At 38.0% G+C, this 9,344-nt stretch overlaps 1 protein-coding gene across 4 annotated transcripts in view; it reads right to left on the reverse strand.

Annotated features, from left to right (window-relative positions):
• Positions 1-9,344, reverse strand: part of LOC116841576 (UPF0489 protein C5orf22 homolog) — a 503,768-nt gene that overhangs the window by 385,829 nt on the left and 108,595 nt on the right. The window lies entirely within an intron of this gene.

Genomic DNA, 9,344 nt, shown 5'->3' on the forward strand with positions numbered 1-9,344 from the left:
TCTCTCTCTCTCTCTCTCTCTCTCTCTCTCTCTCTCTCTCTCTCTCTCTCTCTCTCTCTCCCTCTCACCCCCTCATTATTCTTATCAAATAGATTAAGATTTCTAATTTATTGAATCGTCAACTCATTAAGATGCTACATTTGCTTGTACGCGCATGAATAAACTAGTTATAATGTTCGTTATAACTCTTACACGGTTATTTCTACAAAATAAGTTAAGATAACATAATAAGTAACGTAACAGGCTTACGGGAATAAATTCATGTAAGTTACTATTAACTAAGTTATTATTAACTAAGTTATATTTAACTAAGTTAAATATTAAAAATATTGTTAATACTTACATGAGATTACATAGCATTAAACAAAGATAAGTTACTTGTAATAATATATTTTGTACGATTTTTTCGACGAGAGAAGAAGAATCTATGGTCTATTATTTAAAAATAATTTTCATTAATGGAAAGTACAAAATATTGGATTGAGAAAATGATGTTTTTAAATGTGTGTTGCACCCTAGATTACTTCCCTATCCACTCACAATTAATATATTCAAATAAACAATCATTGTGTTTCATATATGAAACAATCATTGTTTCATATATAAGCAACGCTATACAATTTTGTTAAAAGAATTTTATCCTCTTAAATTTAAATAATTATGTTGAATTGAAATGTATTGATGATGTAAGTAACTTATCTTTGTTTGATGCCATGCAATCTCATTCGAAAATCAACATGTCAAAAAATAAGGATATTTTCCAAACAAGAATGTCATTTCTGTTATGACATTAAGAATGTTTTTTTGTGTCTGATCGCACGATTTAAGCCAGAATACTAGGAATAAAATGCAAAGCGATACTCCAAATAGCGATAAATGCAAGTAGCAACATTCAAAGTAATTACGGACTCTCGTTGTATGATCAAAGCGTCTCGAATCACTTTAATCGCGATAAGAGTCTGCAATTACTTTGAGAATATCATTCGAAAAAAATTCGCGAAAGACATCCTCGTGTGTGTAAATATCTTGAAAATCCTAAACATTCGTGTAGCAACTTGTGGAGTCGACTGTTATCGCATAAAACATCTGTATGTTTAATATCCTTAATTTATGTTTAAAAATCTGTACTCTCTCTCAACTGTTGTGTAATTTAATATATATTTCCGCAATAAAGTTCTACACCACAGATTCACAACTGCTTTAACTACTTACGTTATACCTATTATATCTTTTAATTCTTTAACTATCTAATTCATTCGTTCAATTCTATAACTGTCTAATTTGATATTTGTACAAATTACTTTTCGTTCCATATCATGTATATTACACAAAAAAATACTTAAAAATGTATTTGTGAGAGACAAAGTTTATTTCTGTGAATATACTTTATATTCTACAAATATATTTTCAATAACCTTTGTCTCAATGAGCAAAGAACATTGCTTCCGTAGCAATTAATTAATTAATTAATTAATAGAATAAATTAGTAGCTCTTCAGGATACTCAAGATTTTCAACATATTTCGAGACTTCAATGTATATTGTTCAAAATTACAAAATTTCTCGTGTGATTCTCAAACAATCTTAAATCATTATTATATAACGAGACAATTGGAGTGTTTATAAGACAGAAATTTGAAATCGCTAATTAAGCCGCGTCGCGCTCCGTGAGATTATGAAGTGCACATTACATCATCCGAGCGATCTCCGTAAAATGTGCAATAGTAATGAGGAAGTGCTGCTGGTGGGCACGCGTTAGTTACAGAAAGCACGACGCGGAAAAGTAATAAAGCACGCTGCGTATTATAACGAGCATGTGAAACCGCAACGACGCACACGTCGCCCCGATCTTTTCGGCTCGATTACTTCAGGACACTGCACCTAATTAAAATTTAATTTACACCCATCCGCTCGGGATTACTCTTGGTATTCGCAGGTGTTTTTATGTGCGTGTATATATGTGTGCCGCGTGTTTGCGAAAAGGATAAATCACGCGAACAACGCTCGACGTGTACAAGCCCACCAAACGTTGAGCCCGAGTTCGCTTTCACCGACGAAGCCGGGGGAAATGTGGCATTAATTAATTACAAATTTGGTAGGAACCGTCGCAGGAATGGCCGCCTGGGCGTGTCCAATCGATCGAACATCATGTCGAAAAAAAGAAAGGAAAATCCAACAGTGCAACGTGCGTACACGCTCTGATTTTGCCCGACGCGACGGGCACTTCCTGTGCTCCACAATGAATGCACGAAAATGTACAAAACGCAAGGGAGAAATGTCAGAAATCACGCGATAATATCTCACGCAATGCATTTAATATAACAAATACGGAATTCGCGAGAGCAAGAGAGAGAAAGAAGTTATCTGTTGGATCGTTTACTCGTCCAATTACTAGTAGAAACTTGATCGACTTTTTCTTAGATCCCTTTCGTCATATTTTGATACAAGAAAGAAAAGAAGACGAAAAGAAGGAAACTCAGTGAAACTCAGTTTCAACAGTTTATAATTCGCGACTGACTTTTATTGCGCATAATAGAAGACACTTTTGAGAACTTTTTTGCATTACACGGCACATCAAATTATGAATTAAGTTCCATCCGAAATTATAGTTTTTCCAAAACAGATTTTATATGAAGGAGGAAAGCATGTGAAAATTCGTAGACATACACATAAATCGACATATATGTATAATAGCATTAACACGTGCAGTATAATTAGATAGCTAATATTTTCTAATCGTACAGAGACAAGTTTATAATGAAAATTATTATAGAGAAATTTGTAACCGAAGAATGAATCGACATCTTGCAACAATTGGCTACCTTCTGAATTTATATGTGCTATTTATATTTTCTATTCACTCTATCAGCTAGTTACATTTTCTATTCGGATAACTTCAATTTTGTTGTTGGTGGCGAACAACGTAACGTCGTCATAGACACGAAAACGCGCAGAACCACTCGCTTTATCTCACTCGCGGTAAACATTTGACGTAATCATAAGCTTTGTTTAAGTGCGCTTGAATGTAGCAGATTGATCCAGCACGTTAGACTGCGTGTGTGATGACGATACGTATATTCGTATTGAACCCTTAAGCCTGATCTACAATATGCTCTTCGCTTCCTGCTTTTTTCTCTTTATCTCTTTCTGACTCAAACCTTAAGCTGTAAGCCAGAGAAAGATAGAAAACAAGAAACAGAATGCAAAGAGCACATTGTAGATCAAGCTTTAATGTCACGCCACGCAACGATGGAGAAAGAAAAAGACAAAAAAACCCTCGCCGGATAAATGCAATATTGCGGAAGATAAATAGGCTTGTGTATGGAACATAAGTGAGTCCGTGATCATAGTCGCGAGAAGCTTCATTAGCCGTTATCTGCCGCGTAAGATGGCTGATCTAATTGCCATCGCGCCGACATCGTAATTTCAAAGCATCGGAGAGCGCGCCGTGCCGCGTCGCTACAATGTCGCCAGACGAGTCGCGATTCATTTGCATAACATTTCGCGCGTTTCTCACTGGCTCGCGCGCTAAGTAATTCCCGGCAAAACATCGACACATTAATTTCGGCCATAATCGACCGGCCGTAAGCTACGAGCAGGCCGTGACTCGTCGCTGCTACGAGCTGCGCGAGGCTCGCAGCAAGTTGTGAGCATGCTTGTTTTCTCTCGCGCATGTGAAAAAGATGCAAAGTACGGAATTTACATGCGATAACACCCGAAGAAAGTGCCACTAAATATAACGCACGGCGAGGTAACGATCGCGCCGGCGGATGTGAGATAATCGCGCGTGCGTTTGTTTGCGCGCGAGGCGAGAGGAAATCCGTTCGCGCGGAAAATTCGTTGCCGAAGTATTCCTTACCGCAATGCAGTCTCGCTTATTCCGACTAATTTGTACATGAGAACACGGAGAGAACTGGTTGCGGTTGCTACATCCACAATTCTCCACAGTCAGAAAGGAAACTTATATGATTTCAAGTTAAACAGATGTTGTACTGAAAGTTGCTGTTGTTATACGCCTATCTATACAGTTCTCGCTGCCACAGTTCTTGTGATTAGAGATGTAAAATTACCGTCAGATTCAAAGCGACGAGTACTTACGGTGACATTACGATAAGATGCTAATTTATTAGGTAATTTTGATAAAATTCATTCTTTTGTTTTTGACAGTTTCATGCACAAATATTCGTGTTTTCCGTACGAATGTGTAAGATGAAACAACATTCTTCTTATATTCTCATCGAATGTACATCTGATAATCTCTGATAATCTGAAATGTTTTTCAGATGAAAGAAAGGAACTTTGCAGGAAAGGACTGTTTGCAATCCTTCAACAGTATTAAAGTTTCCATTTCTTGAAATATTACAAAAATATTTCTAAGTATTTTTTCTCAATACACGTATGGAGAGGCAGTAAAAAGAAAACCAGTCTACAACTTTCAAAGTATTCTAATTACTACAATCATCTTGTTACCACACGGAAAAAAAGGTTTGGTTGAATTAATCAAATATCTGGTCGTATATGAACGATCCAAAAATTCCGATTGAAGTAACCCGAATTCTGTTTAAGTTAACAAAATTTTTGGTTAACTTAAACAGAATTCAGGTTACTTCAATCGGAATTTCTGGATCATTCATATTCGACCAGATATTTGGTTAATTCAACCAAACTTTTTTTTCCGTACACAACTATCTGATTACCACAACTATCTTCTCTACAATAATAACATTAACATTTTGTCGTGGTAACCCTGTTTAAGCAAGTGATATCCTTAAGGAAAATTCGCACATTGATAGGAAAGCAGAAAGACAGCAGTCGATCAGAACTCGCGCTGCTAGAAAAGCAGAAACTGTCGACCAGCGGGAATTCTGATTAGCTTCTGTATTTCTGCTATCTGCTTTTATATCAAGATATGATTCTTTCTTAAGCTAGATCTACCATGTGCTCTTTGCTTCCTGTTTCTTGTTTTCTATCTTTTTCTGGTCGAAAGTTTAAAGTTCAAGTTAAAAGGAGATAAAAAGAAGGGAACAAGAAGCAAGAACTACATTGTAGATCAGGCTGTTCTCCCGTGACATGGGAAGAACAACGCTGCGAGCTCTGTTCGCAACTCCGGAGATATCGAATACGCATCGAAGTCGGCTTCCCCTCGAGAACAGCGCCGATGGTATTTACTGTGCGCGCGTATTCGTAACTCGCCGCTCGTGCCTCACGATTCGCACGAAATCCGCGAAGGAAATTCGTTATTCGCAAGTTAGCCAAGGAGCGGGGTTTTTCTTCTTTCCTCAAAGCACTTCTCGAACACCACCATGCAAATCGACCCATTCCCGTTGCCTCGCGTCTAACGTTACGCGTCATAAATTTGCGCGCAATCGTGCAAAATAAAGGCGCAAATAAGCATCACGAGAGAGTCACGGCGTGACCACCGCGAATCACAGAGTAACGTAGACGGTCTGCGTCGACGAAATTTCCACGATTCGCCGCGCGGAATCGCGATCTCGGGAAGACCGGGGCTAGATGCATCATATTTTAGAATCTCAAAGCAACAACTTCTCAGGCAACTAATTGTTTTCACTGTATAAACATGGTAGAGGCAACCTTCTTCTATATATTAATGTCTTCTGTATAATTTCAGAGATTATCAGACGTATATTTGATGAAAATATAAGAAGAATGTTGTTTTACCTTACGCATTAGTTTGGAAAACACGAATATTTGTGCATGAAACTGTCAAAAACAACGAATTTTACCAACATTACTAATAAACTACCATCTTATCGTAATGTTACCGTGACTAATAGTCACTTTGAATCTGACGGTAATTTTATATTTCCTACATCCTTAGTTATGTTAAAATAACATAATTTCGATTTTGTGTACCCGCTACTTACTCAAGATAAATACTAACAGAAAAGCACACGAGCAACATACTCCTGAGACGATATAACGATCTACGGTCTTCCTTACAGTCGGCGAAAAAGAGAAAAAGCATAGTGTTATCATCCTCCAGCGAGAGCCCGGGGAAAAAAGCTGCGCTCGCTCTCTCAGAAGTGCAAAAATTCGCCTTTCTTATCGCGCCGATTTTGCTGGCCAGATCGCGATTCCTCGCCATGTGCGCGCACCAACCATTGCACGCTTATCCGCCGGCTGCGAGGAAAGGCGCGCCATGAAATCACGGATTACTAGCACCACGATCGGTGAATTAAGGCTTAACGATGACTTATGGCCGGCTTAAGTGTCAATGCCGATCGCGCTTTTCGGTGAAAACGCGACGTCCGTTTCCGCCTAATCCGAACAAGCTTCTTTTCGATAAGGCCTCTCTCCTCGTCGATCGCAATTCCCGTTCGTTTTCTTCGCGAGGAAACGCGACATCTCGCGATGACACACGCGAATATTTATACGCCACGCGTGGAAATTCCGTAACTTTTTTCTCGATTGACTATTTTTTTCCAGGAGCATGAATCAAAAGAACTGAATATGTCCCGAAATAAATTACGAAATTTAAAAAAATGTATCCTATCAGAAAAAGTGCGTGTTAACTAAATCTCGAATGTATCGAAGTGGGTGAAGTCTCTTTTCCGCGATGCTAATTGGTCGTCTCAACCGTCTCGATTGTCTCGATCCCGTCGCAGTTGAATTCGTGCCGTTTGCAGCTGTTAGCCGCGGTGACAGATCAGGTTGTGTTATTCGCGTCATATAAATTTGATATTTATTGTAATCCCAGCAAACACAATGTTATATGTAACATACATGTTGTAATTTCTTACTCAACAAACAATATAACTGTTATATAATATACGTGTTATACAACAGTTACATTGTTGAATAGGAAATTACAACTAACATGTATGTTATATGTAACATTGTGTTTGTTGGGAATATAATTTGTAAAAACGAGTATTGTAATATAAATTGTAAATAGTACAACGAAAAGGCTAAAGTGGCACGCGCTATGTGGTGTTCTAGTATATATAAAATGATAAATATACTATAGCACTAATAGTAAATTCCATTCCTATGCTAAACATGGATTTTTTGTCTACAATCAAAGCAGGAATATCGTAAAAACGAGCTTTTTCTTTTGATAAGTAAATAAGCAAATTACTCATGTGTGAAATTGTATAAATCTTTTTCTTATACGAACTATCTCGAATTTAAAGAAATAAAGAAAGGATTTAAAACACTTTTAGAAAAGAGAAGAATGAAAAGATAGAAATTGTTTCCATTGACTATTCGCGAAAACGCGACCGCTGTGAATGTCTGTACAGTGGTAATGTGGGAAATGTGTCAAATTTAACGCAGAACAATTTTTACAATGTACGTTTCAAGGCGCCCGTCGCCACACCGTGCTCGCAGAACGGAAAGTCTCGATTGTCGCACTCCAGCTGCCATTACGTGCCGAGACGCTCGTAAACGACTTGAACACGGCGCGGATAATATCGATACCACTCAGGATACCATTCTCGATCGCATCCCCGAACGGGGGATCGTACCTAACGGTAGGCGCAGCGTACTTGTTCTCCTCGCACCTACGCAAGATTACTTTACAGCTCGTAAAGCTCAAGCCACGAATGCATCGGGCGCTAACGAGAAGGTCGCATCTATCAAGATAATAAGGATTACGGTCTGCGCGGTGCTTGGCGACGCACTGGAGAAATGCGCCAGCGAGGAGAGCCAGCCAACGGAAAGGATCAGTCTACTTCGCTCATTACGTTTTCCCTTTTTCACGGTGGCCGGCGTCGCCGCCGGTCGTGAATAAGCGATTGTTCCGCGCGATGGAAAACAACCGCAGGTTTTTCGCCCGCCGAGCCGAGAGTTACAACTTCTTTTCGTTCTTCCTGTATCCTTCTCTCTCGACCTCTGTCTTGCCCATTCGCCTTTTCGCGCCAATCAGAACACTAATCGTCAACCGAGCGTTCATTCCACTCAAATTAGACGTTAGGTTAAATATCCATATTACTGTTTCTTATTAGCGTTTCTTTTCCATTTAAATAAGCCATAAAAAATAAGCCATTTTCCATTTAAATAAGCCATTTAAATAAGCCATAAAAAACTAACACAAATAAATAGAAAAAGTATTTTTTTTAATTATGTTAAAGTATTGAACTTAATAAAAAGTACTTTTTCTATTTATTTGTGCTAGCTTTTTTATGGCTTGTTTAAATACAAAGGCACATTAACAGAAACAGGCACAGTAATATAAAGTTACTCTATATGATAATTTATGGTGAATCGTGGCGAAATACAAAAGCTTAAAAATGAATTTATAAGCGAGCTGTTGCGCCGATACAAGTGCGAATATAAAAATTTTCGCCAGGGACTTCTCGATTCGATCAACTCGAATCCCTATCAGTCACAAGAGTCTCTTAAGAATTTGGTTTTTATATTATTCATTTTGCGATATTATATGGTCAGTTGCTAATCAGTTTGTCGATTCTTATCGAATAAAGTTGTGACGTTTTGAGTTGCCAAAACTGAAAGCCACTGCTGATATATATGCGCAGTAATCAATTATAAATATATAAAAATTACTTTTCAAAGTGATATATTGCCTTAATTTAAAACAAGTTCCTTCTTCTAAATTTTTTACAAATGTCACTTCGGCTCCTTTCGTAACCGACTACGCGCATACACGTCAGAGGTGGCTTTTCAATTCTGGCAACTTCGAACGTTGCAACTTTATTCGGTATAAAAGATGTGCAAACCGATTTACACAATCCACTGTACTACATACACGCACAATATTTCGAAGTTTCGCGCGCAATCTCACACGTCTGACAAATACAAAGAAAGAGAATATCATAACTTTTTTCACATATAAATTCTCCTCAATTTAAAAGGTGTTTTCTAATCAAGTAAAAGTGCTAATACTTGGAAACACATATCTACTTCTGGACATTCTTATTATTTTAATCTTCAAATATTTGTATTTAAATCAAACAAAACGACAAGAATGTTCAGAGTTAGATACGCGTCCAGGCATTGGTCCTTTTATCTTAATGCAGAAATGGAATATCAGTAGAATTATCTCGCTGAGGAATGTAATAAATTTTGCCAAAGAATTCAAGGAATCTTGCCAAGCAAATCTTTCAATGCTAGACTTCGGTTCTCAAAATAGAAACAGCACGTGTGAAACGACAGAATAATAAATTCAGGCGAGATGTCGATACGCATTCCTCGATTACCACGCAAATCTCACAGAAACTTCTACCATAAAACTCTCTGCCCGTGTGAACTCCGATTCCACTCTTAAGGATTACACCAAATTACCAATGTTACAGAAATTGCAATGAAACGTCTCTCTCTCTCTCTCTCTCTCTCTCTCTCTCTCTCTCTCTCTCTCTCTCTCTC

Source organism: Odontomachus brunneus, unplaced genomic scaffold (genome assembly GCF_010583005.1).
Source record: "Odontomachus brunneus isolate Ranch 3 - 2012 unplaced genomic scaffold, Obru_v1 Obru_scaffold_016, whole genome shotgun sequence".
Taxonomy (NCBI): Eukaryota; Metazoa; Arthropoda; class Insecta; order Hymenoptera; family Formicidae; genus Odontomachus; species Odontomachus brunneus.